This window comes from Sesamum indicum, linkage group LG4 (assembly GCF_026168435.1).
Source record: "Sesamum indicum cultivar Baizhima isolate 11 linkage group LG4, ASM2616843v1, whole genome shotgun sequence".
NCBI classification, from domain to species: Eukaryota; Viridiplantae; Streptophyta; class Magnoliopsida; order Lamiales; family Pedaliaceae; genus Sesamum; species Sesamum indicum.
Genome location: NC_142660.1, coordinates 4,577,104 through 4,589,334, shown reverse-complemented (window position 1 = coordinate 4,589,334; position 12,231 = coordinate 4,577,104). Strand labels below are relative to the sequence as shown.

Below are 12,231 nucleotides of genomic sequence, written 5' to 3'. Positions count from 1 at the left end.
GAATTAATTTCCCAACAATTTTTGCGTTGTTTGACAATTTTTAAATTTCACTAATTGATGGATGGGTTCTTGTTTATAAAGAGATTAGTGTTATTTTAGTTGTTTGGCATTTGGGTCCATTAAGAATTAGAATTTGTGACTTGGCCCATTACTTTTTCATATTTCATGATTTGAGGACACATTTTGCCAAAAAGTTAAAAATTAGCTGGAAAAACACATGTGCAAGTCATGAATATGTTATCAAATTTATGCTAGCACATGACTTGCACGTGCTATTTTCGACAAATTTAGAAATTTCTAGTAAAAAACGTGTTAGCAAATCATAAAATTTACTAAGATAAGCTTAACTTTTTGAAGGTCCAAAACGCCAAACACCTTTAATTATAGGACCAAAATTTAATAGACTTTATAATATTCAATTCAAAATGAAGCCATTAATCAAAATTATTATCTAAAGTTAACATGATTTCAATCTAGAATTACATGATAACTAAACATTCAACTTGCTCCACAAATATTTATAAATATTCTGTATGTGTTTTTAGATATTAGTGCTTAATAATCTCATTTGATATGCAATATTTCTTTAAAAGAAGTTTATTTTCAGACGTGGAAAGTGGAAAAAAAATAGAGAAATCAAAAAATTAAAAATAAAAAATTACCAACCGGTTTAGTAAAGTTAATCATTAGAGTCTTTTCGTGAACAATGTGGCCTTGCCGACCCTGCCACTCCAACTTTGCGCACTCGATTGTAACTCAGAAAGACGTACAGACACAAGGGGAATGAGTTAATGCGCATCACTTCTCCATGAGTTGCAGACAAAGATTGTAACTCAGAATCTATCACTTTTGGTGGCAAATTACCGATCCACAAGTTGTTGGATGGATGAATCTCCCGCTGCAAATCTTTGATAGTGACATCGTGATTTTGTGTAGCTTGCGCCGCGGATTTTACATGCGGTACCATTAAACGGGTCAAGTACAAAAACAAGATAAATGATGGGTCGTTAGAGATTCCGATATGAATGAAAGTTGAATAGAAATAGATTTGTGTGCAATGGGGCTGTGGTATTTGTAGTATGCATATGGGTGTTGTGGTTGTTGTAGTATTTTGTTGAATTTGTTTGAATTGAATGGCATTTGGTGGCTCCTAGTTATACTATGTATTATTTGAAAATATTATAACTTTCACCCTAAAATTAAATTAAATTTCTAAATTGGTCCTACTACTTTTAATGATACTTATTAGACTTGTTCTCTGTAAACACTAAGAAAGATTGGTCTAGTTTTATATTATAGGATTTCATGTAATTTACCTCATGTGATATTGTAGTTGTTCAAATTATTCCTTAAGAGAAAAAAAATCAAATTACCTTCCTATATTTTTTTTTTTAAATAGAGCAATTTTTACGTTCCTTTCTGAAAAGGTAAATTACTTCATTTCAAAACATATAGTGAAGTATTTTGCTATTTTTTTTATAAAGAATAATTTGTTCATTTGCAATATTACTTATAGCAGGTTGCGTGCATTCGTGTGTAATTAATCTTTATTTATTGATTTGTTAAGCAATTTTGTCTTGGGATTTCTTTAGACACTAAAGTTAATGCTTTCATTTTTGCATTACTTAGTGTTCAGTTTTTATTCTTTTCATTGTATTTTATACTTTGAAATTTTAAAATTATTTATTAATTACATGCTATTGATATGATAAAGGTTATGTCCTCATTTTATGATTGTATATATTATGATAATTTTATTACACTTTCTACTATCATTATTACTGATTAAAATCCTTCATTGTTTAATTGATTTTATGCAAGTTGCCACTTTAAATTCCTCATAAAATCTCTTATTATAGCATAAATCACGTCAAATTTTAAATTCCTAACTAACTTCTAAACTTAGCCTATCACTTATAGATGATCTAGGTTTCATGAACAAGCCTAAGATGATGGGTTCAACTTCCATTATATTTGACTTACTTTATGTGGGTTTATTATATTCTATTTCATTATTCTTTGTATCCATATATGAATTGAATATCGATATAATTTCAAACTAATGCATTGCGATCAATTTAGTAAGATATTATTATTACCATCTAATTACTATTTCAATATATATATATATAAAACAAAAGGTTCACCCAAAAATTTTCAAGATATGAATTAATTTCCAGTCAATATATGCATTATTTGACAATTTTTAAATTTCATTAATTGATGTATTAAAATTTCTATATGTATAAATACAGGATGAAATTTAATGCTAATAATTGTACCAAAAATTTAGATTATTTTCTTATAAAGAGATTTTGTGTACGTACCGACCAAAGGATGGTGATGGCACGAGTGTGGATGATTGTATTGGTGCGTTGGATACTGTAATTTGGATTTATTTGAATTTAATTTAGTGTGGTGCCCTCCAACTATACTATGGATTATTTAAAAATTTGGTGATTTTCGTCCTAAATTAGAACTTGCGATTTGGTCCATTAATTTTACAAATTTCATAATTCTATGACATATTTTCCCAGATATTTAAAAATTAGTTGGAAAATCACATGTGCAAGTCATGTATATTCTTAAATTTAAGCCAACAAAAAAATTGCATGTGCTAATTTTGGACAAATATAGAAACTTCTGTCAAAATTTGTTAGAAAATCGAAAAATTTACTAAGATGATAGATTAAATTGTAAGTTCCACTTTTGAAGGTCTAAAACGCCGCACACCTCTAATTATAGGACAAAAAATTTACAATAGTGCCTTTATAATGTTCAAATCAAAATGATGCCACTAATTAACCTTATTATCCAAAGGTAACACGATCTTAATCTAGAATTCCTTGATAACTAAACATTCAGCTTTCAGTCCACAAATATTTGTAAACATTAATCGGTTTAGCGATGTTAATCATTAAAGGCTTCCCATGAAGAACGTGGCCTTGCAGACCTTGCCTCGGCAACTTCGTGCGCTCGATTTCTTTAAAGTACACAAAGGCGTAGAGATGGAAGGGGAAGTTAATGCTGATCACTTCTCCCTGAGCGACAAACTGAGATTTAAACTCATAATCTGTCACTTTTAGTGATAAAATGCCGGTCCACAAGTTGTTGGATGGATGGATCACCCTCTGAGAATCTTTGACGGTGCATCATGGTTCTGTGTAGCTCCATTCGTTGATTTTATACGTGATGCCATTAAATGGGTCATGTACAGAAAATAAGATAAATGATAGGTCGTCGGAGGTTCCGATGTGACTGAAAACCGAAATAGAAAGAGATTAGTGTGCAATGGGGAGATGGTGGAGTGAGGTTTTGTAAATATTTAAAAATATCATAACTTTCACTATGAATTAAATTAAAATTGTAAATTGGTCCTATATGTTACTTATTAAAAACATTCTTGTGTTTCTAATCTAACTTTGTTGATTTTTCAAGCAAATTTCTCTTGGAATTTCTTTTGATACCAAAGTTAATTTTTTTATTTTTGCATTATTTAGTATTCAAATTTTTTCTTGTCACTGTATTTTATAAAAACAAACCATGCTAATGACATGATAAGTTTATGTCCTCACTTTATGATTGTGTAATGATAATTTTACTACTCTTTCTATTATTATTAGTACTATTTTTGGTTATATATTGCAAAAGTCGATCATTTTTATACAAAAATTTACTGCTTAAAATTATTCATTGTTTTATTGATTTTATGCAACTTGCCCCTAAAAAATCCTCCTAAAATCTATTAATATAGTCAACATCATATCAAATTTTGAATTCCTGATTAACATCCTAACTTTCGGTCGACGATATCTTCAAATTCACACCTGCACATGACTTGCACGTGCCAATTTCTAACGAATTCGAAAAATTTTATCAAAATGTGTTAGTAAATATAAACATTTTGTATGTGTTTTTTGATATTAGTGCTTAATAATCTCATTTGATATGCGTATGAGTCATTCAAACATGGAAACAAGCATTATTGTTGAACAAAAAATAGCCTTAAAAAAATGTATTAACACTAACCAAAAATAAAAAAAGAAGTAGAGAAATTGCAAAATAAAAAAATCACGAAATTACCAACCTACTTAGCGAAGTTAACCATTAGAGGCTTCTTGTGAAGAATGTGGCCTTGCAGACCCTGGCTCGCCAACTTCATGCCTTCGATTTCTTTAAAGAGGACATAGTAATAGTGATGAAAGGAGAATGAGTTAATGTTGATCTCTTCTTTATGAGCTGCAAACAGAGATTTTAACTCAAAATCTGTCACTTTTGTGATAAATTGTCGATCCACAAGTTGTTAGATGGATGAATCTCCCACTGCAAATCCTTGACAGCCGCATCGTGGTATTGTGTGTTTTCCACTGCTGATTTTATAGGTGGTGCCATTAAACAGGTCAAGTACAGAGAACAAGATAAATGATGGGTCATCGGAGGTTTTGATGTGAATGAATAGTTGAATAGAAATAGATTTATGTGCAATGGGGATGTGGTGGTGTGAGGTTCTGTAAGTGTATGGGGGTTGGTTATTGCAGTCTTTTGTAAGATTTGTTTGAATTTAATGGCATTTGGTGGCTCTTGATTGTACTCTGTTATTCACTCAAAATTAAATTAAAATTCCAAATTGGACCTATATTTATTCTTGTGTTTCTAATTTTAATTTGTCGATTTTTCAAGCAATTTTATCTTGGAATTTCTTGACTCTAAAGTTAATGCTTTCATTTTTGCATTGCTTAGTCTTTATTTTTTTTTTCTTATCATTATATTTTATAACGTCAAGCTTTGAAATCTTAAAATGATTTATTAATTCCATGTTATTGATATTATAAAGTTTATGTTTTCACTGTTATGATTGTATTATGATAATTTTATTACTCTTTCTATTATCATTGTTACTCTTTTTTGTTATGTATTGCAGGAGTCGACCAAATTTTTACAATTTACTGCTTAAAAATTCTTCATTGTTTTATTGATGTGATGCAACTTGTCCATGAAAAATCCTCCTAAAATCTCATATTATAGCCAACATCATGTCAAATTTCGAATTCATGACTAACTTCTAAACATTTAATCATCGATATCCTCAAATTTACGCACGTGCTAATTTCAATCAAATTTGGAAATTTCTTTGAAAATGTGTTAGCAACAACAAATTTACTAAAATAATAGATCAAATTATAACTTTCACTTTTTAAAGGTCTAAAACGCCGAATACCTCTTATTATAGGACAAAAAAAATTCAATAGAGCCTTTATAATATTCAAATAAAAATGATCTAAAGGTAACATGATCTGAATTTCTTGATAACTAAATATTCGGCTGAGTCCACAAATATTTATAAATCTTTTGTGTGTTTTTTTCGATATTAGTGCTTAAAAAGCTCATTTGATTTGCGACATTCCTTTTAAAGAAGTTTATATGTCATTTCAGACATGGAATGCATTGAAATTACAGAACAAATAATATATTTAAGCCTTCAAAAACAGTATTTACACTAAGAAAAAACAATAGAGAAATCATGAAATAAAAAAATTAATAATCACCAACCTGTTTACGAAGAATGTGGCCTTGCAGGCCCTGCCTCACCATCTTTGCGCCCTTGATTTCTTTAAAGTGGACAAAGGCTTAGTGATGAGAGGAGAATGAATTAATGCCGATCACTTCTCCATGAGCAGCAAATGGAGATTTTAACTCAAAATCTATCACTTTTAGTGACAAATTGCCGATCCATAAGTTGTTGGATGGATGAATCCCCAGCTGCAAATCTTTCACGGCTGCATTGTGGTTCTATGTACCTTTCGCCACTAATTTTACAGGTGGTGCCATTAAACGGGTCAGGTACAGAGAACAAGATAAGTGACAGGTTGTAGGAGGTTGCCATGTGAATGACATTATTACTGTTTTGTGTTATATATAGCAGGAGTTGACCAATTTTATATAATTTACTACATAAATTTCTTCATTGTTTTATTGATTTTATGCAATTTGCTACTGAAAAATCCTCCTAAAATCTCTTATTATAGCCAAGATCATGTCAATTTTTTTATTCCTTACTAACTTCTAAACCTTCGATCAACAATATCCTCAAATTTACACCAGCACTTAACTTGCACGTGCTAATTTTGGACAAATTTGAAATTTTCTATCGAAATATGTTAGCAAATCGAAAAATTCACTTAGATAATAGATCAAATTGTAAGTTTCACTTTCTGAAGGTTCAATAGAGCCTTTATAATATTATATTCAAAATGATATATACCATTAATGAATCATATTGTCTAAAGGTAACACAATCTTCATCTAGAATTACTTGATAACTAAATATTCAACTTTGTCCATAAATATTTGTAAATATTCTCTACAAAAAATAAATTTGTAAATATTCTCTACAAAAAAATAAATATTTGTAAATATTCTGTGTTTTTTTAAATATTTGTGCTTAATAATCTCATTTGATATGCAACTTTTCTTGTATAGAAGTATATATGTCATTTCGGACATGGAAAGTGAAAAATTGAACTGTTAGTATGTGAATTTCATCCCCCTCAAACAATATATGATTAAGAAAAGCACTCTCCCATAATGTATGATTAGCTACAAGTCCGTTTTCTTTTTCCAATCAGTGCTTAAACAATTAAGAGATAAATCTGCTAGTTATAAACAGCTTCAAGTTGTCAATCAAAGTTAGCATTTCAATAGGTGCATCATATTTTAGAAAATATTGCACGCACTGCAAAACATAGAACATCGAACTACATCATTCTTCATTAATCATTCGTATTACCCTGTTAGTTTCAAAAAATTGAAAATAGAATCAAAAGAAAAACAATGGCTCCTAGTTCTTTGAGCATGTCGAACCACCAAATATCTATCTTAGATTGGATTGAACAACTAAATTTGTACGACCAATAAATTTAGCAGCATTCAACTAATTACTATGAAATCATAGCTTCTATTTCGACTAACAATCCAAAACTCAACTCTCTATCAAGTCATTTACGTTCTCATTGTAATCAAAACGAGAAAAAAGAAAGAGGTAGTAGCTTGGCATGTGTAGTTGATCTTGCTCGAAATCAGCAACCTGGAGTGAGCGACCTCACTACAGTTGACTAACCCCACCAAGACCAAGTCTTTGGGATCCTGAGAATAAGATAAGTAAAATGAGCTTGTTTGGCACGTCCCCAACAACGACCCTCCGACACTCAAGTTAGGTTGATCGAGGAAAAAGTATGCGATTAAGGGTGTAGGTCGAACTAGTTTAGCATTAATTACCTCAAAATATGGCGTCTTGGGGTATTTATAGGGCTTAACTGGATACTATTGAATGGGCGACGTGGCCTTATCCTGCTAGCTTACGTCTCAAATTGGACGATCATCGTTGTCTGGGTCTTCAAGTGGACGGCCGAATCCGGGTCGGGTCCGCTTCGACCCGCCCGGTACTAAAGTAGCGGATCCAGGGAAATAAACTAAAATGACCTTAATGAAGGGTATTTTGGATATTTCAAACATATACTCATCATTACTCCCTCACTTATTCAAAGTGCAAGTATTGCTCTGTGAAGAAGTAAATGGTCGCGTCCGTTGATCAATCTGGAGACGCGTACACGTGTTCTCATCTCGGCGCTCTGTCAGAGGTGCGATTCCCTAAGCACATTGCCTACATATAGGCTCCCCATTCAAATGAGAGGACTTACCCCACTCTCAAGCTTCTGCGATCACTACCAAGAATTCGGTTTCGATTTCGTACAGCAGCTTCTTGAGCAATCCTGTTTTAAGGTACGATGTCTTCCAGCTTTAGTTTCAATTCTAGCTCGGATTCTGGGTCTGGTTCGAGGTCGCTTGTGACCTCGCCAAACTCAGCTGAGGCTCTTGTACCTTCTTTTATTGCATCTCCTAAGAGGAATAAGAAATTCATAGTCCCCACGAAAGCCCAAGAAACAAAGAAAACCCTAGTCGAGCAGGCTGGTCCTTCCACTCTCAAAAAATTTCAGGATAGGATGACCAAAAACCCTTGGGAAGTAATAGTGAGTACTGTTAAAACGCCTGTCCATAAGATTAGGGATCGCTATTTCATTCCCCATGATTATGAAATCCTGATACCAAAATCTTTCGATCGCATGCATCGGCCTCCGTCAGGTTTTTGTGCATTTTTCGTTAAGCACTTTGACGCTGGTCTGAGATTACCTCTGTCTTCTTCCCTGCACTTGTTTTTGGTGAGGGTTTATATTTGTTCCACACTAACCTGAAGGGCCATAGTACACCAGGCGGAGGTCGAACAAAAATGTATTTCTCGCGCCAAGGGCCGACATTAGACTTCAAGGGTTCCAAATATCTACACTTAGGCTTGGCAGAAAGATAGAAAAAACCCCTATCACCTGATCGCTTGGAAGTAGTGAAGCAGTATTGTCAAAACTGGGTTCTAAATGTAAAAATTTCATGACTATTATGAAAAGAATGATGTGGCTTATGGAGTTGGGAGACAACTACATAGGTAAAAGTGTAGATATTTGGAACCCTTGAAGTCTAATGTTAGCCCTTGGCGCGAGAAATACATTTTTGTTCGACCTCCCCCTGGTGTACTATGGCCCTTCAGGTTAGTGTGGAACAAATATAAACCCTCACCAAAAACAAGTGCAGGGGGGCTGGAAGGTTACCAAATAAATAGCCTGACGGCTTATAAATACGACCCGAAGAAGCTTTGAACCGAGAAGCTTATAAATTCGCCCGTCTATCTCCAACACCCCTCCACATCATAGAGACCTTAGGTGATTTTCTATTTGAAGTGTTGATGCATCTCTTTCAGAATCGAATAACTGACTTACAACTGTTTTTCCTTGTCTTGCAGACGAATTAGTCATGAATTCACGATTGGCCTTATGACTGAAGGCAATCCAGAATAAGACTGGGGGACAACAGGTCGCTCCTCCTCCTGTCGACACTTCTGCTACAGCGACTATGTCCCCTTCCCCCCTTAGCGCCTTGATCCCCACTGGTCCATCAAATGCCGAGCAGAGTCCCCTGCCACACGACCCGATTCAAAATGACAGTGAGGGGACATCTGTTAACGAGTATAATTCGAAAGACCTGGATTTACATCTGGATGACGACCAAAGCGAAGGTCAGAATGTCGATCAGGGCCAGGATCAGGGCGATCAGGACGGTGAGGGAACAAGTTCGAAGGAGAGGAAGAGACATCACAAGCGTAAGGGTAAAATCCCTACTGAACCCTCTAACTCAGATAACCGCCGATGCTAAGGTGGGGGAACTCGTGGCCCAGCTTGCAGAGAGGGACAGAAGGGATTAAGCTCATGTGGAAGAGATGCAGACCCTGATAGAAGAAGTCCAGAAACTAAAGGGTCAGCTTACTGCCGCGGAGGTTGCATTCTCAGATGGACAAAAAGAGTGGTTTGCGGCCGGGAGAGAGGCCGGAGTGGCACAGGGCCAAAAGGAGGGTTTTAAGACTGGCCACGCACAAGGATTATAGGAAGGCCAGGCTGGTCGAATCACTTTAGAGGAGCACCATCAAGCCCTTGCCAGCTCCCGTGTTCCTGTAGCTCGAGATTTTCTGATGTCTGGCACGTTCAAAACTGTCGAACTCAAATCTGCCGACTTCTTCAACAAGGGCTATAGGACATGTGTGGCCCAGATCGAAACCTTGGGTGGCTTCGTAGATTTCTTCGATCGCAGTCGATTGGACATAACCATAGATGGGAAGCTGCAGCGATAGATGACGAGTCCTCCACCTTCCTGGACGAGATAGAACCTGATCCTTAGTGGATAGCCTCCATTTCTTGAATTTTTTGTAGCTTGGGGTCGAAAATAAAATATTCTGACTATTTTGTACTAACCCCCGAACAGAACGATCCTGTAACTATTATACCATTTTATCAATACAACACTTTTGAGATCAGTTCTCTGCTTCGCAAATTTATTATCTTCTTCATTCTTGTCAATATCTGTGTTGCATACTTAACTTTTTATCTATCGATACTTTAAGGGTGCATCTTTTTACAGATCGCACTTTATTGGACGCTTCTTTTTCAGTTGGCGTGTAGCACCCTATTCGCCACAAGGGCTATATCTACCCTAAACGTTATACTTATAATAATCCCTGTGTTTATATATATAAATGCACATAATCATCTAATCAATATGCATACGTAATCACAACATCATAACGACATAGTCAACCCACAACATCACATATATACAAATCAAAGACCACAAGTGATCCACCACAGTTGATCGTTACGCCTATGTTCTCTTTATACAAACAAAATAAGATTTGTACTCTAGCTGACAAGAGGAGAAAACAGCACACTGGCCCGACCTGCATGAGTATAGTGCGTAGACCTATTATTCAACAGTCAGACACCTCAAAGTCTACTCCTGAAAGAAAATGTCAACAGAGGGATGAGCCTGCCACTCAGTAGGTAAATAATCAGCCCTATCTATATATGTATATCAAACACAGCCCAAACAGGACAAGTAGGCAACATGCATGGGTTACAGTCAATTTAACTCCAACGTAATCAATTGTAGTACACCACATAGCTATCTCAGAATAAAATAATCAATTAAACTTTCTTTTTCCTAGTTTGCTTACCAGAAGGTGATATCATGTTTTTCCCGTTAACTCAATCTCACCGTTATATAAATTTAAGTGAATCCCCTTGATAGCCGGTTCATCAATCTCATTTCGCATCATAGCTCTTTCAATTCGCATCATAGCTCTTTTATTTCGCATCATAGCTCTTTTCACATCACATCTTTTTCATATCGCATCAAAGCTCTTTTCATTTCATTTCTTTCTCATATCGCATCAAAGCTCTTTTCATTTCATTTCGCCTTATAGGCTTTTCAACACATCAAGGGGTATTCACGTCACAATTATATTCACTTTCCACCACTCCCTCATTTCCACATATCATCATTCTTGTAAGCAACTAGTAACGTAAAATAATATATCAACATATTCTCATTTGCAGATATCCACAACACATCAAACAATAAACAAAATATTTCAACGCATTTTCTCATTCCACGTACACAATACCGTCAATTAATTCAAATCATCCATCACTCACATACTTTCAAATAAATCAATGTCAGCATGAACCACAAATTCGTATAACAGTAAAACCACAAATAATGGAGACATATATAGATAATACTAATTATTTACTTACCTCAACCTCACAACGTTTCTTTCTACTCAATTGCTAATTGTTAGTCATTTCACCTCACCTCCGTATCCTATAATGAGTTATACCACACACAAATAATATAGCAAGAATATCGCAATTTCTTTTAAATATAATATTGACTATCATTTGCACAATTTCTAATAATTCTTTAATATTCCATTTCTATCGAAATACAAATCTTCGTTTTTGTCCCTTTATTAACATACCATTTATTAACTATAATTTTTGGAATATTTTCATGAATTTTCTACCAATTTCTCGATATTATATAATTTAATTAAGCAATAATACATAGAATTGCGTATTTTGTTAACCATTCCAATGGAATTGTGTAAATTAGTATAATAATAATTAAATCTAACAAATCTAATAATTTAATTAACCAACTACATCATTTTTATATCCGATTCTATATTTAATTAGACACTATTTTAAATAGGCAAACCCGTAAAATATTCCGATTAAATGGTACATCGCTTAGTATAAACAACATTTAATAAACGGACTAATTAAATAATATAATTATATAAATTAATAAAAATTAAAGTAGAAATCTTACCTGGCGCAACCACTGAAACAGAAAACAAAATTGCAATTTTTTTAAGATTTGTGATTGTGTTGGTGTGATTGAACACACATATATATATATAAGTAGAGGAGGGGGGCGGTGGGTAATGGGCCCACCCTCAAAATCTTTTATCCTCTCTTTTTTTTTTCTTTTCTCTTTCTTTTATATATATATATGTAGATATATTATTTATTAATATATATCTGTATATATTACTTTCTAATATATATATATTATGTACATATATATATTATTATATATTTTATTATTTAATTAGAATTTTCTTAAAATACCCATTACGTCCTTCCTAATTTTCTTAATTAATATAAATTGTTCCAAAATATTATAACAAACTCCAATTTAATTCATTCAAGTGTTATTATATTTCAATTATGACCCATAATTTAGTGGCTAATTAACTAAATTTCACGAAAATTTACCAATTAATCCTAC

At 33.6% G+C, this 12,231-nt stretch overlaps 1 long non-coding RNA gene across 1 annotated transcript; it reads right to left on the bottom strand.

Moving 5' to 3' along the window:
- Positions 1-10,147: 10,147 nt before the first annotated feature.
- LOC148788289 (uncharacterized) lies at positions 10,148-11,820 on the bottom strand. Its single transcript, XR_016065325.1, has 2 exons — positions 11,770-11,820; positions 10,148-10,392 (listed from the first exon to the last, which is right to left on the bottom strand). It is a non-coding gene; the product is annotated as an uncharacterized LOC148788289 (long non-coding RNA).
- Positions 11,821-12,231: the final 411 nt, after the last annotated feature.